This window comes from Dromiciops gliroides, chromosome 1 (assembly GCF_019393635.1).
Source record: "Dromiciops gliroides isolate mDroGli1 chromosome 1, mDroGli1.pri, whole genome shotgun sequence".
Lineage (NCBI taxonomy): Eukaryota > Metazoa > Chordata > Mammalia > Microbiotheria > Microbiotheriidae > Dromiciops > Dromiciops gliroides.
In genome coordinates this window covers 171,545,547-171,573,139 of record NC_057861.1, presented here as the reverse complement: position 1 = coordinate 171,573,139, position 27,593 = coordinate 171,545,547, and the positions used below count along the sequence as shown (strand labels likewise).

General features: G+C 38.2%; 1 pseudogene; it reads right to left on the bottom strand.

The window, feature by feature from the left end:
• The window catches only part of LOC122746855, a 71,621-nt pseudogene extending 44,687 nt beyond the window's left edge, over nt 1-26,934 (bottom strand).
• Nucleotides 26,935-27,593: the final 659 nt, after the last annotated feature.

Here is a 27,593-nt window from a genome sequence, read left to right as displayed (position 1 = left end):
TTTGTATCTCTTTAGAACAACGCAACTCCCTCACCCCTCACACTGAAAACAAAACAAAACAAAATAAAATACAACATAACATCCAACAACCTAGAACTAGTATGCAAAGGATGCTGGGTGAAGTTTTTAAAAGCTGTGGTTCAAAGTCACAATACTAAATTATTGTTTACTATAACCTTTTATAAATTTCTGGAGAGATGACTGAAAAATTAAAAGGTGGATTTATTCTAAGAGATGGAAGTTAGGCTGAATCCATAGCGTGAAAAAGAATCAAAATGTCAGGGATCTCAAAATAAGAAAAATAGCTTTGGATCCTCCCTTAGTGACAGGAAAGGAATGTAATGTCTCATTTCTTCAGAGGGAACTGTTACTATCAGAGACATGATGACATTTGAATGAATTGACTGGCCATAGAGACTTTGATTAGAAAAAACAGAATTACTGACTGAATCTCTTCCCTTTACAGAAACGTATGAGAAAATGTTCTATTCTCATGGTAGACATTACAATCTGATAGAAGACTGTCTGCTGGCACAAACTTCCACTGAAATGAGTGTTGCAGAGACACTCAAACACCGTGAGAATCATCTTTGTCACCCACCTTTATGTGACATAACATATGTTGCAATACTATGCAATAAATCTAGTAGTGACTCCCAACCTTGAATAAGAAGGCAGGGCCATTCATTTTAATGGGAGCATCTGTCATAACAAACAGTTTTACATGAGAAATTTCTGCTACTAGAAATGTATTATTTATATTATCCTTAAATAAACCAAAATAAGAAAAATAAGTATGAATAAACAAATCTTATTGTAATAGTGTGGCCTAAGCTTGGCAGAAATACATGGGGCTTCTTTGGTTTTCAGCAAGGTCTCAGAAATTTGGTGAAGGACATGACAGCAAATTCCTTCTGCTCTTAAAAGGGCCAAAACCTTATTCACGTCTCTGCCAAGAAGTGGGTGACCTGCTTTTTAAAGGTCTTTGGTTTCCTCAATGACACATCCACATTGAGGCCAAGAAAAGGAAATTCTGTATCTGGTCTTGCAGAATGACCTTCCCTTTGTCCTTCATGTCTATTTTCTTTCTTCTTTATGCCTCAGTAGCAAGTGCCCTAGATTAATCTAACCTACAATTGTTTCATATTATTTCCCATTTTAATTCTATTAACTGTTGTTTTTAGATTAGCCTATATTTGTGGTCAGGGATTATCAGGCAGAATGTGGTTTTTTTCTTTCTTTTCTCTCTTTTATATCTTGTTTTTATGTGCAGAGCAAATATGTCTCAAGTCAAATATGTCTTTAGTCTTTAAACTGTAGTTTTATCCAATGGGATGAAGGGTAGGGATTTGGGAAGCTGACTTTTAGCCCTATTCCATCAGTTGGAGTTGTGTGACTTTTCATGTTATTTTGATAAGTTATTTCTTCTTCATCTCCTGTCTGCAAAAGTGTGAATGCTGGCATTTTCTGATAAGTATCTCAAAGAAATAAGGTAAAAAAAAAATTGCACTGATGTTTCTAAAGCACTCTGGTCATTTCAGAAGGAAGGTGCTATGTAAATATGTTATTCAAAGAAACATAATTATCAAATCAGTCTCAGGTACTGCCCAGTTTTTAAAATACTATTTTATCTTCCCATCAAGGCACTCTCTTACTATAGCACATCAAGTTGGTGAAAGATGGGGTTCCTGAATTGCAAATGCCAGTTGTTTTTTTGGTCAAGAGTTGTGTAAAAGGGTGTGCCTTGAATCTTGGTCATCATTGCTCTCTGCCTTAGTCATGGAAGACTTAGTGGAAGAGATAAGATTTTGGGAAGGACTTGAAAGAGAGGGTGAAGGAAAGAGCTTTGATGAGCTCAGGGTGAAGAAGTTTAGGTTAAGGGAGTGGCCCTAAAGTTAAGAAGAAATGGGAAAAAGCAGATAGGAAAATGTAGTAAGAATGAAAGAGGATTTGGAAATGTGGGAGAGGTAAAAGGGGAGCCAGAAATATCTCTGTGTAATATAATTTTTGGCTAAAAACACACTCTCTTTATTATCTTTGTTAGTTTTATTCTGAAGGGAGTATAGAATTACAGTATTCAAATTAATCAGGCAGCTAGGTAGCACAGTGGATAAAGCACTGGCCCTGGATTCAGGAGGACTTGAATTCAAATTTGGCCTCAGACACTTGACACTACCTGTGTGACCATAGGCAAGTCACTTAACCCTCATCGCCCAGCTAAAAAAAAAAAACCCAAACAAACAAACAAACAAACAAACCAACAACAACCAAAAAACCAAAAATCAAGTTAATCGAAGATGGTATGAAAAGGCTTGCTTGTTGTGTATATGCTTGAAGAAAATGAAACAGCACTGTGGCTGTTGAGAGATAGTATAGCATGGAGACTAGAGGGCTAGCCTTGGAGTCTGGAAGACTTGGATTCAAGTCCTTCCACTGGGTGACCATGGGCAGGTCACTTAACTTCTCACAGTCCCAGGCAAGTCTCTAAGGTGAGATGACAAATTGATTTGCACCAGTGGAGGGAATTTCCACACTGGGAGTTCTCCATATGGATGAAATCATTGGTCCAGGTGAAAGACAGAAAAACCATGCCATATATACACATAAAACCATAATGAGCCATAACACCTTTAGAAAACTCAGAGAACCTCTTTAGAACATTTGAGTGAGTTAGCATACTGTATTTAAAACTAAGGTCTTATCTTTGGGATATTGGGTGATATAAGTATTCTTTGATAAATTCTACTATGTAGTTTGGAATAACATGACTTAGAGCAAAGCTTCTTAACCTGTGGGTCACAATGGGGTAGTGCAATTGAATGTGGAGGTCACAAAAAATTGGCAACAAAGGTTTTATATATCTATTTTATATACCTATATACCTGGGATCACATAAAAATTTCTTGGGTAAAAAGGGGTCAGAAGTGGAAAAAGTTCAAGAAGCCCTGGACTATGTTTAGAATGGGGATTCTGATTCTAAAGCTTTTCATGGGAGTAAACCTGGGAAGAGAATTTCTCAAACTTAATACCTGACCATTTTGGGGAAGGATCTAAAGAAAAAAGTTTTCTAAAATTCTGGGAGAATACATGAGGGTTGAAGGAATTTACAATATATTCTCAATAATTTCTTTATCCGAGAGGGTGAGAACTAGTCATTGCTTATGGAAAGTAAGCCATCATCAGTAAGACAAGGATAACAACTCTGACCTACTACAGTGCCAAGTAGAGAAAGCCCACAATAATGTTTGTTTAATTAATTAGCGCTTAAAGAACTAGCTAGCCAATTATAGAAAGTACTTGTGGACATGTTTAGTAGAAAATCATGAAAATATAAGTTGTTATAAGCTATAGGAATTGATCACAAAATCCCACAAAATGAAAGTAGTATTTCATTTTGCCTTAAGGCTGGTAACTAGGTAAATAAAATGATGAAAGAGAAAGGAGACACAGATGGATTAGCAGTATGACTATGTCATGGTAGGATGAGCCAAACTTGTTGATGTTCTCCTGTCTTGCAGGCCAGTCTGGGTAATGCCCAGACCCAAGGTTACAAGTCTTCACTAGTGTAATGATTGGAATGACGCCACCTGCTGGAGACTTACGGTAGCAAAGCTCCTCTATGAGGAGAAGGACTCTGAGGGCAAGCCATGTGGTCAAGGTCCTTAGCGTCAGGAAGTGACATTTGCTCGTGGGTACTGTCTATCAAGGCTACCACCCAATCAACTTGAGGAGCCTCCCATTTCTGGGAGGAGGACACGAAGGAGAAAGCGGATGCTGGCGGAGGGGTTCAGTCTCTTTTGGTTCCTGACCTTGCCATGGTGGGTCAGATGATGGGGTCTCTTAGAAGTAGTTAGATTTTTACCTTTCTCTCTGATCCTAATGCTTTGTAGTAAATACTTAAACACTTAAATACTCTTGCTAAAGCTTATAATTTATTGGTGACCACTCATTAGATTTTAGATAGTATAGCTAGAATTTTAGACCCTTATACTAGGCAGGACTTAGGGGCTTGGCTTAGCCCTGGGTCATCTAATGTCCCAAGGATCCAGGAGACATATGCTAAAGTACTTATAGGAACAATATGAGGGTTTGAATAAGCCTTGGGTAGTACAGACTTTAGAATGGACCTAAGTCTCACCAAGGACTATAGACATGGACAAGTCAGATCAGACTTATCTCTTCAGCTCATCATGATCCGAGTTTGGAGGATACAGGGATCCTTCCCAGAGGAGCCATTGGCCTGGTCCATTCCAGACCTTATGTATCAGGGATCAGATTTTTTTGTTTGTTTGTTTTTCTTTTTCTTTTTTTTTTCAGGGCAATAAGGGTTAAGTGACTTGCCCAGGGTCACACAGCTAGTAAGTATCAAGTGTCTGAGGCCGGATTTGAACTCAGATACTCCCGAATCCAGGGTTGGTGCTTTATCCACTGCACCACCTAGCTGCCCCTGATCAGATTGTTTTTTGGAAAAATGTGACATTCATATTATAAGCTCACTAGGAGTTTTAAGGCATTAAGAGGACATTGTGGTACTTTGGTAGAGAGTAGTGAGTTTGGAGTTAGAGGAATTGGGCTCAGGCCTAGGTTCTGCCATTTATTACCCATGTGATTTTAGGTGAATCATATAACATGTCTGGGTCAGTTGGTGGCACAGTGGATAGAGTGCCACCTTTGGAGTCAGGAAGACTCCTATTTCTGAGTTGAAATCTGGCCTCAGACATGTACTAGATATGTGACCTTGGGCAAGTTACTTAACCCTCATCTGTAAAACAAGCTGGAGAGGGAAATGGCAAACTACTCCAGCATTTTTGCTAAGAAAATCCCAAATAGGGTCATGAAGAGTTGGACACAATTGAAAAATGACTGAACAACAACATAACTTATCTGGCCTCAGTTTCCGGATGTGTAAAAGAAGGGGGATGGACCAGATGACCTCCGAGATCCCTTCCAAAATGATGAAACTGTTTTTGTCACTGTTTTAATCTTCTCAAGATGTGTCAGAGCATCAAGGGGTCATTTTAAAAGTCAGAGGCCTCATATCATTAAATGGAAATGTGTTTAATTTGTGGAAGGACAAGTACAGGTCAATATTACCGTTTTCTACCAATTTTAAGTGAAACATCAATAAAGCTCGTGACTGGCCCCTCAAAACATCAGAAGCCATCACCTCAGTTCCTCTAGCTCTCAACCCTAATGAAACTGGGCACAATCACACCATCATGACACATTCTCTACCACCGCATTCAAACACAAATGTGGTTTCTAAGAGGAAAAAAAAACCCACTTCATTCAGAAAGTGCTGCATATATTACTGGAAAACAAGTCTGACTGGTTTTAAGTCAACTCAGTCTTCGAAGTACAGTTTTTGTTGTACTCACAACCTCACATCCCATTAACCATTGCCTGATGCCATCCTTCATTTGGCACCACAAGAAAAAAAAGTCATTGAAAAATTATAAATTGATTTAACTACCTAGATTGCTGGAGGACTTCAAAGGGTTACAGGAACATCAATCAGATAAAGTCTGTATGTGCTGCCTGTATTTCAAATGTTACACTCATGTCTAAATTACTCACAGGCCAGTTGTTTCCTATTTTGAGGGTGTAGCAAGTCAAATACATTGCCCTAGAAAATGGAGAATGATTTTTTTTTTCTTTGCTGGTCACAGTGTATCTCTCTCACTCTTCAAGGGATTGGGGAAGGGAAGGTGAGGGACTAGTGGAGGAAATATATAATTTCTATCTGGCAGGGAATAGCTGGGGTTCTGGGTTATTGCAAATGGCTTCACTTCTCTCTCTTTGCTCTGTTCTCAGAATCTAATGAACACAATCTTCTATAAACCTTGTCATTAGGGAAACTCTTTGGAATCTGTCCAGCCTAAAGGCCTAGGGTCAAGCAGACACCGTAACTATCAGCAATAAGAACCTTCAGGGACCTAGAAAGAGGTGGCTGCAGGTGGAAAGGCATTTAGTAAACTGAGCAGTACTGCTGGGCCAGGGGAGACAGCTTGGGCTGCTGCTGTTGCTGCTGCTGCCGGAAAGGTTTATCTACTGATCAACACAGTGTGCCAGAGGGCTGATGGGATTCCCCCTCCTTTGGCAGGAGGTGCCAGTTGTAGCCTGCAACTAGATGGCAGGAGAGAACAGGAGAGGAAGCCCAATGACAAAGCAGCAGGAACAGTTCCTCAGAGCATGCATACTAGGTCCAGACCTTTGTCACTGCTTCCCCCACTCTGTATGTGACCTGGGCCTGGAAGTCATGGCTGCCTGCTTGCATTAATTACCTCTCTTTCTCAGACATATTTTTTCCAAACTACCTTTAGGGTTCAAGGTGTAGGAACCAAATGACTAGGCTTGAAAGTAATTAGGAAACAGGTTATTTTAAATTAACAAACATGGTTTACCAGCTGGCCAAACCAGCTTATTTAATAGAAAGGTTAGGAAAGCAATAGCCTAGAATGGAAGAACAATATTCAGATATACCTATACAAATAAAATGTATTCATATTTTTATGTGTTTCTACTTATATAACACATATATGTCTAAACATGGATGTATACATACATGTCCCTCTAGACCTGTGACATCATTCATCTGGAGAACCCTGGGTACGCAAACAACCTACCCATGAAGATAGTGAACTTTTTTTTTTTTTTGGCAGGGCAATGAGGATTAAGTGACTTGCCCAGGGTCACACAGCTAGTTAAGTGTCAAGTGTCTAAGGCTGGATTTGAACTCAGGTCCTCCTGAATCCAAGGCCAGTGCTTTATCCACTGAGCCACCTAGCTACCCCAGATAGTAAACTTAAAAAAAAATAACTTGTATTTTTAGACAGTTGTCTGGGGGCACCAATCATAGGATCATTGATTTAGACATGGAAGGAACTTTGGAGGTCATTTAGCCCAACCCTTTCATTTTAGAGATGAAGAAACTATTTTTGGAGAGGTTAAGTGGGCATACAGGTTGCATGTAGAAGAGCTCACATATGAACCTAGGTCCTCTGAACTTCAAACCCTGCACTTTTTGTACTGTCTAATGCTTTCTCCCACAGAAGAACTGTGACTTTTTCATAGTCACATAGTATGTGTCAGAGGTAGGATTGGAACCCAAATCTTGGAGTCAGGAAGACCACATATACCATGTGCATTCAGACATAACATGGTAATGTTTGTTGTTGTCATTGTTGAGTTGTTTCAGTCATGTTTGAGTCTTCACGACCCCATTTTGGGGTTTTCTTGGCAAAGATACTGGAGTACTTTGCCATTTCCTTCTCCAGCTCTTTTTTTATTTTTTTACGGGGCAATGGGGTTAAGTGACTTGCCCAGGGTCACACAGCTAGTAAGTGTCAAGTGTCTGAGGCCGGATTTGAACTCAGGAACTCCTGAATCCAGGGCCGGTGCTTTATTCGCTGCGCCACCTAGCTGCCTCTCTCCAACTCATTTTACAAATGAGGAAACTGAGGCAGACAGGGTTAAGTGACTTGCTCAGGGTCACAGAACTAGTAAGTATCTGAGGTCAGATTTGAACTCAGGAAGATGAATCTTCTCGTTCCAAGACCAGTGCTTTTTCCACTGAACCACCTAGCTGGTAATACATAAGCATATATAAGTAAGTGTAGCTAGAGTCTGCCAATGGACTATTCAACAATTTTGCTCTGTGATTGGCATTATATTGAGAGATATTACACAGTGGGACTAAATAAAACTATAGGTGGGAAAGAAAACTAAACTAAAAATCAAAAGATACATTTATCTCTAACATGTCTCATCCTTTTAAAGCACAGAAAAGATTTGAGAATTTCTTCACAATGCTATCAGTTTTCTATGCTCTTTCTTTTTCCCTTGAACCCTTCTACTTGGCTTTAAGCTTTTTTTTTCCTTTAAGCTTTTTAAAACAAATCACAGCAGGTAGCTGAATTCTGTCATGAAAAGCAAGGTATGATGGACTTTTTCCTAAGGATGCTGAAATATAACTCCAGAACCTTAATCCAATTTCTTATTAAGATAGTAATATTCCATATTTTAAGATTCTCTATAGTTTCAATATGCCAACATACCCTTATTCATTTCCTATGGTAAATTATAATATATAGACCTGCTCTGCTTTAAGAAAATAATGTAGAGAGGGGCAGCTAGGTGGTGCAGTGGATAGAGCACTGGCCCTGGATTCAGGAGGACCTGAGTTCAAATCCAGCCTCAGACACTTAACAATTACTAGCTGTGTGACCCTGGGCAAGTCACTTAACCCCAACTGTCTTACCAAAAGTAAAAATAAAAAAAAGAAAGAAAATAATGTAGAGCATATGAAATTGAAATGCTAGGTGTTGCAGTAGATAGTGTGCTAAAGCTGGAGTCAAGAAGACCTGAGTTCAAATGTGACTTCAGATATTGACAAGCTTTGTGACTTGGGCAAGTCAATTAATTTGTCTTAGTTTCATCATCTTTAAAATTGGCATAATAATGACACCTACTTTCCACAGATGTTGTCATGATAAAATGTAATAAAACTTGTAAAATTTAAACCTTAAAATAACATGTATACATACATATTAATAATATGTATACATGTATATATGTATCTCCTAGCTATTAGCTTTCTATTCATTTTTCCCATGTACTTCCAAAGGATTCACCATAAGCATTCTTTAAATCATGGGGTTCTTAAATCTCAAAATGGGATCATGGACACCTTTGCCAGACTGTTGAAGTCTATGAACTCCCTTCTCTAAGCAATGTTTTCAAATGCATAAAAGAAAACACATAGAATTGTGAGGGAAACCAATCATATTGAAATAAGGTCATAAAAATACATTCAAAAAAACCTAATTTCATAGCACTCCTTCACTATCCCCTCCAGGTTAAGAACTCTTACATTAAGATTACATCCTGAGAAGTGACAAATATGAACAAGTTAGAGAAATATGAGAAAATTTATATGAACAGATTCAATGAAGTAGATCCAATAGAACAATATGCATAATGACTACTATAATATAAATTATAATACCACTAAAAGGCAGTCAAACACTGAATAATTTCAATGCTCTATCTCAGCCTGGGGAACAATAGAGTGGTGGGGCTGCTTTAGGAACAGGATGAGGAATACACAGAGATTTGGTCACTGTGTCAATTGTTCTTTGTTCCTTTTTTCTTCCTTCCTTCCTTCCTTCGTTCCTTCCTTTGTTCCTTTCTTTCTTTCTTTCTTTCTTTCTTTCTTTCTTTCTTTCTTTCTTTCTTTCTTTCTTTCTTTCTTTCTTTCTTTCTTTCTTTCTTTCTTCCTTCCTTCCTTCCTTCCTTCCTTCCTTCCTTCCTTCCTTCCTTCCTTCCTTCCTTTCTTCCTTCCTTCCTTGCTTTCTTGCTTGCTTGCTTGCTTGCTTGCTTGCTTGCTTGCTTGGCAATGAAGGTCAAGTGACTTGCCCAGGGCCATACAAGCAGTAGGTGTCAAGTGTCTGAGGCCGGATTTGAATTCAGGTCCTCCTGAATCCAGGGCCAGTGCCTCACCACTGCACCGTCTAGCTGCCCCCCTAATTGTTCTTTCTTAAATGCTTTTTTGTTGTTATAAGGAAAGGTTTAGTAGTAGTAGGGGTATATTAGAAAGTGTGTGGTATAAAAATAAAACTAATATATAGAGTATTTGTAGGTGTGCATGGGGTGGGTACTAATAGTGTAGGATGTCATGTCACTCACACAGAGTAGGTGGGCTGTCTTTATCATTTCAACTTGTCCTTATATTGACTGGCTTGGGTACTCAGAGAAGGACCACTATCATGAAATTATACTGTTAGTCTCTCAGCCAAAAGATGGGGTCATAAAAACCTCAAATAACAATTAATTCTTTACACAGGGTTCTAGGTGTAACCTTGTTGAGGGGTTATACTACCCATCTTTGCTACAATAGATCTTTAGCCCCTATGGATGAGCTTCCATTTACACTATAAGAATAAGTAAAAAATCATGAATATTCATATATTTAAGCAAATGTAGAAATAATAAGTACATTATTGTTTATCCCTGATTTTCGAAAAAGGACTAATGACATCACAGGGTAATGTCTTGACTTGCTTATAAATTAGATTTAGCCTCACTCTCAATTCCAGAGTCATCAAAGTCTAGTGGCAAGACAAAAGTTAAGACAAATGGTAATGGCCTGGAATGCAGTGAATGACCTTGGCATCTTTGATGTCTGACTAAGCTCTAAGCATTCCATAGCATCTACTTCAGCTATCTTCATGGCCATTGGAACAAATTGTTCTCAACAACCCCTTCCACCAGGAGTAGTCTTCACATGCTTGGAGTAGACATCCCCCTAATTCAACAATGAGTTTGATGCCTGTCAGTTACCCTTAACTGGTTTAGCCTGTCTGCTGAGGTGGTTTTACTGGGGTGTGGTCATTGTGTATACTACAGTCTTTTGGAGCTATAGGGTGAGAGTTGGGTGGTAGATGGACACCAAAGGAGGATGAGCAGCTCAGCAGCTCTCACGCCCACACATAAACCTATGTCACATTCTCCAAGCAATGCACTCAGTATTTGTGGGGAATAATGGGCCTATATTTATAGAAATCTGCTGAGGAGTAAAGAAAACACACACTGTACATAACTCATACTTTTGGAATCATAAACTATGATATACTCTGTTTCAAAAACTGTTCAAAAAATTCCTTGATGAAAATAACCTCCGCATTAAAAATTGGCATCCAGTGATAATCTGAATTGATTCATATTGTGTCACTGGATAGATCTCAACCTAAATGATCTGTCTGCTGGATGATTTTTCTGATTCTCTGCTTCTAAGATTTTTCTCTGCTCAACTGGATCTGATCCTTAACAGAGACTGTCAATCACATCTATCACTTTCAGCTTCGAAGTTAGTTGATGCTTTTACTTCTTTCTCTTTTTTTCACCTTTTGGTTTCAGACTCTGGGTTCTCTATGTGAACAACCCCATGTGAGTTTATTGTAGCAACCACATTCTCAACTTCTATCAATAATAAGATATGTTGCATTTGTTCCCTAATTGTAGAAAAATTATGGCGTCCATATTGCTCTAGTATACTATAGTTTGTCACGTTCAAAATGAGAAATCCTACTTCAGAACTCCAAGCCAGGAAAAAAGAAACCCCAAATCAAACAAAACAAATAAACAAAAGCAAACCTGTTTTTCTTTTTTTTTTTTCTTTTCGTTTCTCTTAAAAGTCTGAGCATACAGACCTATGCCCCACAAAAGTAAATGGTCATAGCATACAACTCATGAACAAACTGCTTCAATATCTTTTAAGGCAGTATCTTAAGGGGAAATTACCTTACACTTAAAAATGAATATATTAATAAGTACATTTCCTTATGCATTTAGAAGAATTTGATCTACAGAAATTTCCTTTACATAATAACTTTTAAAGGAACATCTCTACTATGTAACAGGAATATAGCTATTGTCTACTGGGCTGTAATGTCGCCTCAGCAGCTATTATATTTCATTATTAGCTAGAGGTCATTTATAGTTGTAGTACATTTTAATTATCTATGTTTATATGTGCATGGTACACATAGGCATATGCATGCATATATGTGTATATATATATATACACAATAACATTTAATACATGTGGATGAGTGTACATATGTATATATACCTACACACATCCACACGATATATGTACACACTCACCATGCAACATATACATATTTGTATATAAAAACATCTACTAATAACATAATGCATGTATATGCGAATGTGAATATACACATGTATATGTACATGAATATTTTTATTGTTGTTTTGCATATTTATATATAAAATTAAGATATATATTCCTATATAGTTAGATTGAGGAGCAGGCTACATATACACATACACATACCTAAGTGTGTATATATGTATGTGTATGTCTGTATATATGTATGTATTTCTTACCTAGAAGTCTAAGTTCTTAATAATAGAATGAAGAGCCTGCTCCTTAATAAGATCCTAGACTTCTAGGTACAGGTGGTGCCTAGTTAGTGTTTAGAATAGTGCCTAGAGTGGCTTTGGCATACATCAAAAGTTGATACAATAATATTATTGCTATCACACAATTCTATAATTTAATTGTAAGAATCACTAAACAAAAGGGTAGGAAATGCTATGTAAATTGCTCAAAGAAGTTTAACAAAAGATCTAAATTTACCTCAAGTCTGATAAAAATGTTAAGTATGTTCTATGTGCTTTAAAAAATAAAGCAGTCTCTCTTCAATATGGACCTTTTCGTCTGTCATAGAAGATCTAGGAGCATCATAATTCAAGAAAAATGGTCCACAAGGCCATGAATCCATTTTATTTACTAACTTGAAAGCAGTTGGATTATTTAAAAAAATAGAGTAAGATCATGTTCTCTTACAAATAAATTAAGAGGGAATGAAGAAGAGCCTTGAAAATACAAAATATTATTTAACAAGTCATTAAATTTTCTTTAAACTAAATGTACTCTTCCAGTTGCCCTACTAATGAGGCCTAAGCCTTTACTCAGGTTAATGAGGTTCTCCTTGGGAGAAACTCAGGATCTTTGGGAAATAATTTTTTAAAGAGTATTTGTTGAATGCTCTAGTTTCTTTGCAGAAGTTCACAGTTCATTATCAAACTTGGAGGAACTGAAAATGTTGAAATTAATGAAAACGAATGAATTAATAATCTACTGAAAAAAGTGGAGTGGTGGAGAAGTTGGTCAAATTTATGAGACAGAGTATACAGAAACCACATTGGACTAGGAAAACTGGAAAAGATCTCAGGGGTTATCTAGTCCAGCCCATTCTTGGAAAATAATTCCTTCTACAATGCCCATCACAAGTGGTCATAGAGTGGCCAGATAAAGAACTCCAGTGATGAGGAGAATATGACCTCACAAGGCAGCTCATTTCAGTTTCAGACAACTGTGATTTTTAAAAAGTTTTTCTTTGTATGGAGTCTGACCATGGCCAAGACAATTCACCTCTGTGGATGTTAGTTTCCTTGTTTGTAAAATGAAGAGGAAATGGACTAGATGATCTCTCATGTCTCTTTGAGTTCCTATTTCAGTTAAGACAGCTTAGGTGGCTCAGTAGGTAGAGTGCTGGGTCTGGAGTCAGGAAACTTTTGTTGTTGTTTAGTCATTTCTGACTCCTTGTGATCCCATGTGGGTTTTCTTAGCAAAGATACTGGAGTGGTTCTCCATTTCCTTCTCCAGCTCATTTTTACAGATGAGAAAAGCTGAGGCAAACAGGGTTAAGTGATTTGCCCAGGATCACACAGCTAGTAAGCATCTTAGGCCAGATTTGAATTCAGGAAGATGAGCCTTCCTGACTTCAGCCCCTAATGTGCCACCTAGCTGAGTTAAAATCTAACCTCAAACACTTACTAGCTGTGTGACCCTGGGTAAGTCACTTAACCTCTGCTTGCTTTAGCTTCATCAACTATAAAATAGGGATAATAATACCATCTACCTTCCAGGGTTGTTGTGAAGATCAAATGAGTTGTTTGTAAAATGCTTAGCACTATGGTACACAGTAGGTTCCATGTAGATGCTTAGTCCCTTCCTGGTCCCCCTTCTGACATTCTATTATTCTATGCTTTATTTATTATTGAAAGACCAATGAACTGAGAGGTCAAGAGACTTAGGTTTTGGTGCCAGGTCAATTACTTATAATGATTTGGGTCTCTGTTTTCTCATCTGTAAAATGACAGAGTTAGATCAGATAATTTCTTTATTCTCCAACATTCTATGATTTTATGGTATTCCTGCTCTAGTCAGCTTCAGCAAACTTTAAGTAAAATATAGACTTTTGCTCTGAACTTCTCTAACATTATTTTGTTTTAGAGTTAAAGATGTATATCTCATATCCTAGTACACTCCATGAATGTAGCTACTATAACTTATCTATTACCATCTAGCACAGTGCTATGGACACAGGAGATGCTTAATGAATGTTTGTTGGAATTAATAGGGTTGTAGGGTAGATGCCTACAAATCTAGAAAGGAAGCATTTATTAAGCACTTACAGTGTGCCAGACAGTGCAAAGGGATTTACAAATATCTCATTTGATCCTCACAACAATCCTGTGAGTTGTGTTTTTATCATTTTACAGTTGAGGAAACTGAGGCAGATAGTGGTTAAGTGACTTGCCCTGGGTCACACAGCTAGTAAATGTTTGAGGTTAGATTTGAACTCAGGTCTTCTTGACTCCAGGCCTGGTCCTGTATTCACTGTGCCACCTAGCTGCCTTATAGAAGGAGTTCAAACTTATTTCAGATGTAACTCAGTTCTAATTATCTCCATGAGCTGCTGAGAGAAAGGAAAATCTGGGACAATCATTGTCAAACTTCAAGGAGGTGAAAATGTTGAAATTAATGAAATAATAAATAAGTTTTTGATCCTGTAAACCTATCTCCAGCCTATTAATAATCACAATCTATAAAATAATTTCCACTGCTCTTCTGTTTATTATCTTCACTATTATTATATTTATATATATTTTATTATATTCATTATTTTCTTACCAAAATAACCCAATTATCTTGGACTTATCAGTGAAACCAAAAGGAACTCCTCAGATAGTATACATAGATAGATATTCTATCCTCAGATAGAATAGATCCCTATTCTGGCTATTTTGAGAAACTGTTTTGATTTAGGTCAAGTGGTAAACAAACCTTAAGATTAGTAGTAGCTATCTTTTTTTTTTTTTAAACAAGGTGAACTACTTGCTAGACACCCACACTAAATCAAACTACTTGAAAAATAAACTAATAACAAATACAATCCTATATAATTTTATAATTCTAAAAAGGCTTGTGGGTTTTTCATTCCTCCCCTTTCTGTAAAGTTTCATTTAATATCTGAAGTATTCTAGTCTTAGAGGTATATCTTTTATGTTCCAGGGTATAAACTTAGTGTTGCAAAGGACCTTCAGATCATCTCTTTTAACTTTCTCACTTTATAGTAGAGGAAATTGGGGCCTACAGAAGTCAAGAGACCTGGCCCAAGGTCATAGAGGTAGCAGGTAGCAGAGTAGAGATTTGAAACCAGGTCTTCTAGTCCCAAATTCCCTTATATAGATAGTCTTAAAGAGACACAAATTAGGGGCAGTTAGGTGGCACAGTGGATAGAGCACTGGCCCTAGATTCAGGAGGACCTGAGTTCAAATCCAGTCTCAGACACTTGCCACTTAACTACCTGTGTGACCCTGGGCAAGTCACTTAACCCCAATTGCCTCACCAAAAAAAAAAAAAAAAAAGAGACACACACACAAATTATATCTTCTTTTTAATCAAGTAAAGTTTCCTAAATATTGAAATGCCACCTTTCTCCTACCCCTAGCTATGGCTCTTGTCCATTTTGTTCTCCCAGAAGATCAATTCTGATCAGGCTGATCCCTCAGGGCTGAGAAGCATCCCTTTAAAATACATAAACATCACCTGCCATAGCATACACTTAAAGACAATGTAATTCAGAAGCTCTAAATCAGTGTTGTTGGTAGTTTTAAACATTCTATAGCATTAGTAGGTGGTGCTGGGATTAAAAGCCATAAGACTGCAAATTACTAATGTTTTGTGCTTGAAATGTCAGTTATGAAATTAATTTGGCTGGTGTTAAAAACATTGGTACTAATTGTAGGCTCGGTGGGCAGAATAAGTTTTATTAGCACAAAATATAGCATCATGTAATTATTATTTACTTGTGTTATAATCATTCTATCAATTTACCACAGATTTTTTCCCCCTTGGTGATTATTTTTTCTACCACCTCATCAATATCAGCCTAGAAGGAGAGTTGTAAATAACACACCATTATTAAGAAGGATAAATAGTAGGTGAGTGGGAAACTGCAGTGTTAAAAATCAGAGCAGTATTTTTGTTCTATAGTTTAGAGGAAGAGTAAAACAAAACAGCAACTTTGAAACATTGCAAGCAAAATTTTGCTATTCGTTTAAGGTGGATTTTAGAAAATTCATCTTGTTAGTACTTTCAGATTCTTAATTGAAAAAACACACACACAAAACTGCATGTCATAGAGTACATGAACTTCAATGGACAATGAGCTTGGAGCCCTGCCAGTGTCTCTAGCCATTGGTCAAGAACATCCTTGGTGAGCTAAACAGCTTTCCTTCCAAAATAATTCTTTATATGTATATTGGTACAGAGGATAAGGACCACTAACAAGTAATGAGACTGACTGGTAGAAAGTACAGGATAAGGGAAATAAATTCTAACTGACATAAGGAAGCTGGATTTGAAACCAAGTATAGATTTAGGTATACTAAACTTTTTTTTTTTAACTTTCCCCTGTGGTGAGGGAAGATGGGGTTCAGACCTGTGATTTTTTCAGTGCAGGGAGTTTACAGTATAAGGTGCAGGTCCCAGCCATTCTTCACCTTTATATTCTCGGCTCACTGAGAGGTTAACTTGCCCAGGGTCACAAAGTTTGTGTCAGAGGTGGGGACTTTATTTTCTATTTTTAGATGAAGCATTTGCTTTTATTGAATATCTCAAATACACCCTGAAAACAAACAAACAAACTATGTTCTGGGAAATTGAAGTGAACTAGTAGAGGAAAAACATTGGATTAGACAGTGTTCTAGTCCTTTCTTTGATGCTGGCTAAAGCTACATGATCTTGGGTCATTTTGCTATTTAGTTCAGTGTCTGGCACATAGTGGGTGCTTAAGAAATACTTGTTTCCCTCCTTTCTTCTTCCCTCCCTCTCCCCTTCTCTCCTTCCTTCCTTCCTTCCTTCCTTCCTTCCTTCCTTCCTTCCTTCCTTCCTTCCTTCCTTCCTTCCTTCCTTCCTTCCTTCCTTCCTTCCTTCCTTCCCTCCTTCCTTCCCTCCTCCCTCCCTCCCTCCTCCCTCCTTCCTTCCTTCCTTCCTTCCTTCCTTCCTTCCTTCCTTCCTTCCTTCCTTCCTTCCTTCCTTCCTTCCTTCCTTCCTTCCTTCCTTCTTTCCCTCCTTCCCTCCCTCCCTCCCTCCCTCCTTCCTTCCTTCCTTCCTTCCTTCCTTCCTTCCTTCCTTCCTTCCTTCCTTCCTTCCTTCCTTCCTTCCTTCCTTCCTTCCTTCCATCCTTCCTTCCTTCCTTCCCTCCTTTCTTCTTCCCTCCTTCTCCCCTTCTCTCCTTCTTTCCTTCCTTCCTTCCTTCCTCCCTTCCTCCCTCCCTTCCTCCCTCCCTTCCTCCCTCCCTTCCTCCCTTCCTTCCTCCCTCCCTTCCTCCCTTCCTTCCTTCCTGTATTTTTTACATTTGAGTGTATATATAGATCTCTCTGAATGAGGTTATAGCCCAAGATAAAAATACAGTAACATAGATTTAGAGTTAGAAGGGACCATAGAAGTTGTCCAGTCCAAAATGTTCACTATACAGATGAGCTAACTGAGGTCCCAGAGAAATGAAGTGACTTAGAAACACACACATACAGACAGAGGTAGAATAACACAGAAGCAGGATATGAACCCAAGCCTATGACTCTGGATTCAGCACTCTTTGCATTACAACATAATAACAGCTCAAAGAGTGATACATCAGCTGCCTTAATTACCCAATTAAATTTACTTAATACCCCCTTTTTCCCTTGATTATTTCAATACTTGGGAGATTTCTGTTTTTCTCAGTAGGGGCTTTGAGAATTGCTGTGCCTGACGAGTTCATCACTTTGTGGCCAACTTGTTGACGGACTTAGCCAGGCTAGTCCTTAGACAACAGATGCCTCCATTGCCAGATGGTTCTGGAAGCATTTCTAGCAGAAAGCACAGCCTTCAGATACTCAGGGTCACCTCAATGCCAAGTTGAGGCATTGGAAGAGGATTTTAATTGAAGCTCCTATTAATTAGCATGGCTAATTGAGAGTTAACTCTGCGGACAATTGCATTTTCTTGTCTCTGGAATTTATTATACATTATGTAGAGAGTCTGTGTGTCATGATAGATCTGAGCGCTGGCCTTTCTGCCTCCAAAACATTAGCTGGGTGATCATACTGAGTTTTTAAATTTCTTAGTGTCCCAGACAACTAGCAGATATTTTAAATGGCAGAATTGTTTGCTGGTCTTCATTGGTGCAAGGAATTTCCTATGCTGATGAAATCACAGGTTTGCATCCCCCACCTCCTACATCCCCAAAATACATTGCAGACACATTTACAAATATCCAGTGCTATATGTGTTAGGAGAGCAAAGTTGCATATAAAATTTTAGAAGTCCCATTAAGTATCTGGGATCTCACTCTTAATGAAGCAGGTCATAAATTACCCTAAATTATGCCAGCGTTCTCTTTACCAAACTACAAAATCAAATCATCATCAAAATTTAATTATGCTCAGGGCTGAGAAATACATTTTGCAATTTAGTATTTTGTCTGTGGCCAAAAAGTTTAGCAAGAACCTCCCTTAAGAACAAGAATGCTTAGCCACAGTCCTGAGCGCAACTAGTCAGATGACTAATATATCTGAAGTGAGAGTCATCGAGGAGAATACAAAGCAGTACTTTCAAAGTCAACTGGGAAGAGTGTATAACTGTGCCAGAACTTAGAAATATTTTCAAGCCCTAGACTACATCTCCCACACCAAATTCCTAAAGGCAGCCTTTTTTTTTTTTTTCAAATAGCCAATAGTCACAAAAAGAGCAGAAGAAAACAAGGGGACAGACAATAAAATGAAACGTTAGAATATGGAGCTAGAGGTAAGTCTGTTATTATTTCTCCCCACTGAGCTTGAAAATATAACTTATAGCCTGAGAATTTGGGGTTTAGAAGCTAGAAGAAATACCCTGCGTGATGGCATATAACATTCAATAGTTTTATTTGTTATGGTTTAAAAACTGGAAATGCACATAATCTAAACACCTACATATACATACAAAATATATATACACACATATGTACATCTATGTATGTGTAAAATGACATCAAAGTCTTAATGCAGTTTTAAGCTACTAAAGCTTGGAACTGCACTAAGATTTTGGGGATATTCTGTCTATATTTCTGGATTTTATTCTGGTTTTAGTTCTCCTTGGTGAGTTTGAAAATATAACCCATAGCCCAAGAATTTTGGCTTTAGATGCTAGGAGAAATGACTGATGTAATGGCCCATAACATTTGATACAGTTTTATTTGTTATGATTTTTAAAACCATATAGATGGAGTGGTCCTGTGATTTCATTTCTATAAGGAACTCCCAGATGAGAAAACTCCCTCTATCAGCACAGGTTAAAACATTTTATGCAATTTTCTTTTCTTTTCTTTTCTTTTTTTTTTTTTTTGCAGGGCAATGAAGGTTAAGTGACTTGCCCAGGGTCACACAGCTAGTAAGTGTGAAGTGTCTGAGGCTGGATTTGAACTCATGTCCTGCTGAATCCAGGGTCGGTGCTTTATCCACACCACCTAGCTTCCCTTGCAATTTTCAATCTGAGAGAGTTAGCTAGAACACCAAAAGGTTAAGGGATTTATGCAGGGTAATACAGTCAGGATGCATCAGAAGAAGGGCCTGAACTCTGACTTCATAAATCTCATAAATTATATCTAACTTTGAGTTTGTTTAATATTCTTGTTATATGTATGTATGTGTATATTTATGTATATGTGTATGTGTGTGTGTCTCATAGACATGCATAGAGTGTGGGCCCAGTGCATGGTGTGCTACCAACTTTGTATGCTCCCATAGACTTTATACACCAAATCTTGGAATGATGCACTAGGACAAAAAAAAAGTTATTATTTTTATTGTTTGGAATTTTTCAGTAGCTGTCTTTTCATGCATTGTGAAAACAAGAGTGAATGTCCAGTAGTGATTTTGTGCTTAAGTGGAAAATATAGCCTTGGCCTAATTATTAGAAAATACTTTTCCAGAAAGTGTCATTATTGTTTTACTTCTCATTTTATCAAATTACATTGGTTGGTCTTCCTCTAGAGTCCTATTCTAAGGCTTCATGCCTGGGAGGGACCTTGTTTTCAAAGCTTTATATTTGAGTACAGTACAAGTTTTAGCAAGTACTACCATGCTACAAAGACTTTAAGCAGGGGCATTAGTCAGAATCGTAACGAGGGTGGGGTTACTGGGGCTTTGCCTAAAGATACAAAGTCTAGGGGTTCATCCCTGGGCTCCACTGGTCTGTGCTATAGGCTGTAGTTTCAGTGTATTCAGACTAGCATTCATAGGATTTTGGCAGGATAATACCCCTCTTCCAAAGCTTGTCTTTCCTCTAACCTTGAGAGGACATGGGTCAGCTGTACCAGAGAATATTCACAATACCCCTCCCCTAGTGCTAATGTATCAATGATAGAACCTTATGCTGCACCTCCCTTCACTGTCAGACTGTTCTCTGAATTTCTCCATTTCTCATCCCCTTCTCAAATTATTTTTTCCCCAGTAAAAAACATGCCAAGTCACAGCTCTGGCCCTAGTGACTGACTTTGTGTGTGTCTTCTTAGCACTAACCAATGAGTTCAGAGAAGCTCATTATTTAAATGTTGGCTATATGATACAGCATAGCAACTATCTATTAAAGTCCATGAATGGGTTGCTATTTTCTTGTTTCAAGAAGGATGATGGTTGGTATATTCTTCTCCTGAAAAATGTTAATATTAGTTATTTACAGAGTTTGACCAGAGTCTTAAAAAGAACATCAAGGGGGCAGCTAGGTGGCGCAGTGGATAGAGCACCGGCCCTGGATTCAGGAGTACCTGAATTCAAATCCAGCCTCAGACACTTAACACTTACTAGCTGTGTGAGCCTGGGCAAGTCACTTAACCCCAATTGCCTCACTAAAAAAAAAACAAAAAAACAAAAACAAAAAAACATCAAGGCAGTTTGAACCCAGGCTAAATCACATAGGAGGCAATACATTGAACTGAGTTAAATGAAGGAAATCATACTTTGGAGTACTAACTCACTTCCTTTTGATGAGTTTATGTTTTCAGGGTTACATATACTCCCCACCCATGCATTCACATGTGGTAACTTTTAAGTAAATGATCACAAGCCTCTCCTTATTCAAATTCATCTTTCCTTATTGCAGTTTATATGCCAGATTGGTTCTTTCTGCCAAGGGGGTGATGGTGGTGGTGGTGGGGGAAATATTTAATGGCTTCTTGAGTAATCCTTTGTGGGCTTTCAAAATTAGCTCCTTCCCACAGATTTTAATTTTTATGAGAAAAACGAGCCATGGAAAAGACAGAGAATAGAATAGTGGAGCGAATTCTGCCCGATATTTGATTCTTGACTCTGCCAAGGTGTTGGACAAATCACTTCATCTCCTGGTGCATCACTTTTAACAGAGACTGGACAAGATGACCTCTATGGATCTTTCCATCTCTAAGATCTCATGATTCTAGGAATTGCCTGCATTGCCCATGGTTCCCAAAAGAAGGTAAAGGAAATGACACTGGAGAAATGTATCCCCAAAGTAGTCCCTTTAAGGAAGGAAGGAAACAAGTGTTTATCAAGGGCCTACTATGTGCCAGGCACTATGTTAATCACTTTACAAACATTATCTCATTTGATCCTAGCAGCAATCCTAGGAGGTAGGTGCTCTTATTCTCTCCAGTTTACAGGTGAGGAAACCAAGGCATACAGTGTTTAAGCGATTTGCCCAGGTTACACAGCAAGTAAGTGTCAGAAGCCAGTATTAGGAAATAAATCAATGGGGAGAGAGAGATTTTTGTTTCAGTCACCAAATAACTCAATAGTAGAACTAATCCATACTATCCCCTTCCCCTCCCTTTATCACTGGCTTTTACTTCCACACTTTATAGTTAGGCACCTCATCCTTACCTAGAGCTCCCCAATCTAATGTTAGACAGGGTGTGAGCAGGTGAGAATGTGTACAGATAATAGTGATCCCTTAGGGTGGCCAAGAGTCTGTTTAAACACCCATGGTTACTGCTATGCTCTTTGGATTCCTGAATAGTACCATTCTTTGGGTCAGAAGTATCCCTACGTCTCATAGCTCTGTTGATGTGGGTAGAACTCCTGGAATCTTGATCTTTTCAACTTGCTTTCCTCTCAAGGATTGCTTTATTTTGTTAACCTTTAGAGAGTTATCTCTAGGGAAGAATCCCAAATTCTGAAACAGCCTCTCATGCGGGGAACATTTTCATTTACAAATTGACTTAGATAGAGGGATTCCTTTAGAGATTATAGGATCATATCCCTAGAGATGGAAGGGTCCTCAGAAAAAATGTAGTCCATTTCCCTCATTTGATGGATGAAGAAACCAAGGTCCAGGTAGGTTATGAGTTGCCCAAGATTACACAGATAGTAAATGTCAGAGGTGGAATTTGAACCTGAGTCTTGTGTCTTCAGAGCTAATATTCTTTCTACTGTACCACATTTTCCTTTCTTCATGTAGTACAACTCACTCACTTTTGTTTTCCCAATTTTCCTCTGAAAGATTATGCTCAATTTTGCTGGATACCTGATTCTTGGTTGTAATCCCAATTCCTTTCCCTTCTGGAATATCATATTCCATGCCCTCTGGTCCTTTAATGTAGAAGTGGCTAGATCTTGTGCTATCCTGACTGGGGCTCCACAGTACTTGAATTCTTTCTTTTTGGCAGCTTGCAATATTTTCTCCTGGACCTAAGAGCTCTGGAATTTGGCTATAATATTCCTAGGAGTTTTCCTTTTGGGATCTCTTTCTGGAGGTGATTGGTGGATTCTTACAATTTCTATTTTTCGTTCTGCTTCTAGAATATCAGGGCAATTTTCCCTGACAATTTCTTGAAAGATGATGTCTAAGCTCTTTTCCTTGATCATGGTTTTCAGGTAGACCAATAATTTTCAAATTATCTCTCCTGGATCTATTTTCCCAGTGAACAGTTTTTCCCAAAAGATATTTCACATTGCCCTCTATTTTTTTATTCATTTGGATTTGCTTTTTTATGTCTTGGTTCCTCATAAAGTCACTAACTTCCATTTGTTCAATCCTAATTCTTAGGCAATTATTTTCATCAGAGAGCTTTTGTACCTCCTCTTTCATTTGGTCAGTTTGGCTTTTCAAGCTGTTTATGTTTTTCTCATGTCTTTCCTGCATCACCCTCATTTCTTTTTCCATTTTTTCCTCTACCTCTCTAACTTTATCTTCAAAGTCCTTTTTGAGTGCCTCTATGGCCTGAGACCAATTCATATTTTTCTTGGAAGCTTTAGATATAGGGGCCCTGATATTGACATCTTCCTCTGAAGGTACACCTTGGTCTTCCTTGTTACTGAAGAAGCTTTCTATGGTCCTCACCTTTCTCTGTCTGTTCATCTTGCCTTTCTTTTACTTGACTTTTAGCTCCTTAAAGTGGGGCACTGTTTCCAGGCTGCAGTATCCCAATCTTCAGAAGGTCCCAGATGGTATAATTTAAGGAGGAGCAGGTTCTTCACTTGCCTGGCCTGTTCCCTGGTCCATAGATGACCCCAGACCAACTTGCCAATCAGCCATCTTTGTACGTCATGGTTGTCAGCTCCAATGGGCTTGTGCCCCTCCCCAACCTGGGCCACTGCTACTTAAGCCTACCTCCTGGTTCCCAGCAGGGGTGAAAAACCCAAGTTCTGCCTCAGCACCAGGATAGATCCTTGTAATCTTCCCCCTGCCAAGGGCTCAGCCCTCTCACCAGACTGTGAGCTTAGTTCTAGACAACACTGGTGCTGCAGCTGATTCAGAGGCTCTGGGGTGGGTGGGTGGGGGGGGGTCTCTTTCTCTGGAGAGGCCTTCCTGAGACTGGATCTGTGTCAGGGTAACTGTGTGGTTGGGCTGCACTCCTGTCTCAGCACAGCACCTCCCTCCTTCTGACCCTCCAAGCTGTCCTTAGTTGGAAGATGATTTCAGCATATACTTCTGTGGGTTTTGCTGCTCCAGGAATTGTCCTTTGGCATTATTTTGGTGTTTTTTGGAGTGATTGTGTCATGGGTTTGAGAGCTCAATGCCTTTCCTCCACCATCTTGGCTCTCAACTCACTCATTTTTCAAAGAAAGAAATTGGGGCCCAGAAAGGTAAAGCAATTTTGTCTGAGGTCACAGAGGTAGAAATAACAAAGCCAGATTTTCACTCGTCTTTTTTTTTTTTAATTTTTTGTGGGGCAATGAGGGTTAAGTGACTTGCCCAGGGTCACACAGCTAGTAAGTGTCAAGTGTCTGAGGCCGGATTTGAACTCAGGTACTCCTGAATCCAGGGCTGGTGCTTTATCTACTGTGCCACCTAGATGCCCCACTCTTGTCTTTTTGTTTTTAAATACAACATTCTTTCTACCACACTGGGCTATCTTTCTTTGTTCAACTAAATTCGATTCAACAAGCATCTCTTAAATGACTAATATCTGCAAGATATTGTGCTAATAACTTGAAGATACAAGATTAAATGTATGCTTAGAGAAGCAAGTTAGTATTATGCATCTTTTCATGTGAGCTCCCCAGAAGAGGAGTCTGGGGTCATAGTGGAAGATGAACAAGATTTTGAGTCAGGAAGCCCTGAGTTCCAATGTGACTTCAGATACTGACTAGCTCTGTGACCCAGAGCAAGTCATTCATCTTCATTGGGCCTTATTTTTTTTAAATTGATAAAATGGTGAGGGTTGCTGTGACAATCAAATGAGATGATTTATACAAAGTACTTTGAAACCTTCAAATGTTTATTATTATTATTATTATTATTATTATTAATTACTGTTGTTGTTAATTGCTGCTGTTCCAAATTTTTATAGAAAACATGATTAGAAGAAAACTGAAAAGAAAAGACCCAAGAAATTTTCCTGCTTCAAAGGAAAGATGAAGAAATGGAATGAGAAGAAATACTTTTCAATTTTTTTTGACAGGGCAGTGAGAGTTAAGTGACTTGCCCAGGGTGACACAGCTAGGAAGTGTCAAGTGTCTGAGTCTGGATTTTAACTAAGGTCCTCCTAAATCCAGGGTCAGTGCTTTATCCACTGCACCACCTAGCTGCCCTCAATATTTTTTAACAATCAATTATTAAACAAATATTTCTTCATAAAATCAAGAGGCAGAGATGAAGGAACAAATAAAAGAAACTAAAATGTTCAGATTTATTCTGAAAGGACAGATATTCTGAGATCTATGGGGTATTCTGGGTATTGTGAAACCTATGAAGATTAGAAGGCCTGGAATTTCCATACCATGTGAAATAGCCAAAAGAGCGAAGGTAGGTGGAAAATTCTGTTGTAAAACATTGATCTCCAAACTTCTTTTGAATGTACATGCCTATTAGTAAAATATGTTTGAGCACGTAATGTGTGTTTATTTTGATGTTGTTCAGTCTTGTCTGACTCAGTGGCCCCATGGACATAGGACCTTCCATCCTCCACTGTCTCTTGAAGTCAGTCTAAGTGGATCCAAGATATTATCTATCTATCTCATCTTCTGCTGTCCCTTTTTCCTTTTGCCTTCAATCTTTCCCAAACTCAAGTTCTTTTCCAATGAGTTTCATTATGTGGCCAAAGTATTTAAGCTTCAGCTTTAGTGTTTGACCTTCCGAGGAATAGTCTAAATTAATTTCTTTAAATATTGACTGATTTGATCTTCTTGCTGTTCAAGTGACTCTTTTTATTTTTTAAAAAATTTATTTATTTATTTTTCAAGTGACTCTTAAAAGTCTTCTCTAGCACCACAATTTAAAAGAATCAATTCTGTAGTGCTCAGCTTTCTTTTTTGACCAACTCTTACAACCATATTTTGCTACTGGAAAAAACTTAGCTTTGACTATATGGATCTTTGTTGGCAAGGTGATGTCCATATTTGCTTAGTATGCTGTCCATACTTGCCATAGCTTTCCTTCCAAGGGGCAAACAATTTTTATTTCCTGGCTACAGTTGCCGTATGCAGTGACCTGTGAGCCCAAGAATATAAAATCTGACACTGCTTCCATTTCATCTTCCTCTATTTGTCAGGAAGGGATGGGACCAGTTGCCATGACCTTAGTTTTTTTGTTGTTAAGCTTCAAGATTTTATACTTTCCTCTTTAACCCTCAAGAAGAGGCTTCTTAATTCCTCTTCACCTTCTGCCATTACAATGGTATCATCTGCATATACTGAGATTGTTGATATACCTCCTGTCAAGCTTAATTCTGGCTTTTGATTTATACAGCCTGTCATTTTCATGATGTACTTAGCATATAAGTAAAATAAATGAAGTGACAATATATAACTTTGCTATTTTTTTCCAATCTTAAATCAATCAGTTGTTTCATGTTAGGTTCTAACTCTTGCTTCTTGGCCTGTTTACATGTTTCTCAGGAGAAAAGTAAGATGATCTGGCACTCTTTGAGGACTTGCCCCATTTTGTTGTGATCCACACAGGTAAAGGCTTTTTGAAGCAGAAGTAGATGTTCTGGAACTCCCATGTTTTCTCCATAATCCAGCTAATGTTGGCAATTCGGTCTCTTGTTTCTCTGCCTCTTCAAAAACTAACCTGCATTTCTGGTAATTCTTGGTTCACATATTGCTGAAGCCTAGCTTGCAGAAGCATAAGAATAACCTTCCTGGTATGTGAAATGAATGCAATTGTTTGGTAATTTGAATTTTCCTTGGTATTGCCCTTCTTTAGGATTGAGACATAAACTGATCTTTTCCAATCCAGTGACCACTGTTGAGTTTTCCAAATTTGCTGGCCTATTGAGTGCAGCACTTTAACAGCATCATCTTTTAGGATTTTAAATCACTTACCTGGAGTTCCATCGCCTCCATTAGTCTTATTGTTAGTAATATTTCCTAAGGCCCACTTGACTTCATTCTCTAGGATGTCTGGCTTTAGATGAGTAACCAAACCATCACGGTTATCATGATGTTAAGATCTTTTATTTTAAGTTCTTTTGTGTATTCTTGCTACCTTTTATTAATCTCTTCTACTTCTGTTAAGTCTCTACCATTTTTATCTTTTATCATGCCCATTTTTTCATGAAACATTCTCTTGATATCTCTAATTATCTTGAAGAGATCCCTTGTCTTTCCCATTCTATTGTTTTCTTCTTCTTCTTTTTTTGGCCTTGCTCATTAAAAAAAACCAAACAAAACCTCTCTCCTTGCTATTCTCTGGAATTTTGCATTTGATTTGGTACATCTTTTCATTTCTCCTTTATCTTTTGCTTTTTGTCTTTCCTTATCTATTTGTAAAGCCTCATCAGACAGCCATTTTGCTTTCTTGCTCTTCTTTTCCTTGGGAATTTTTTTGGGTGCTCATTTACTTCATAAATTAATGTGTGTAATATGATTCTAGTAGTTGTGTATACAGAGGTAGCAAAGCAGTTCAGTGGATATTCTGCTGGATTTGGAGTCAGGGAAAATTTGAATTCAAATTTGGCTTGAGACACTGACTAGATGTATTACATTGGGCAAAACATTTGACTTCATTCTGCCTCAGCATATTCATCTATAAAATGGGTAATGTAGTGGAGAGAAAACTGGGCCTAGAATCAGAAAGACCCAAGTTCATATCTAGCCCTAGAGGCAAGACACTTAATTGCTGTCTGCCTCAGTTTCTTCATCTATTAAATGGAAACAATAATAGCAACTACTTCCCAGGTTTGTTGTTAGGATCAACAGACTCGATATTTGTAAACTGCTAAACAGTGACTGGCACTTGTTAGGTGTTTAAAAAATGTCTGTTTCTTTTC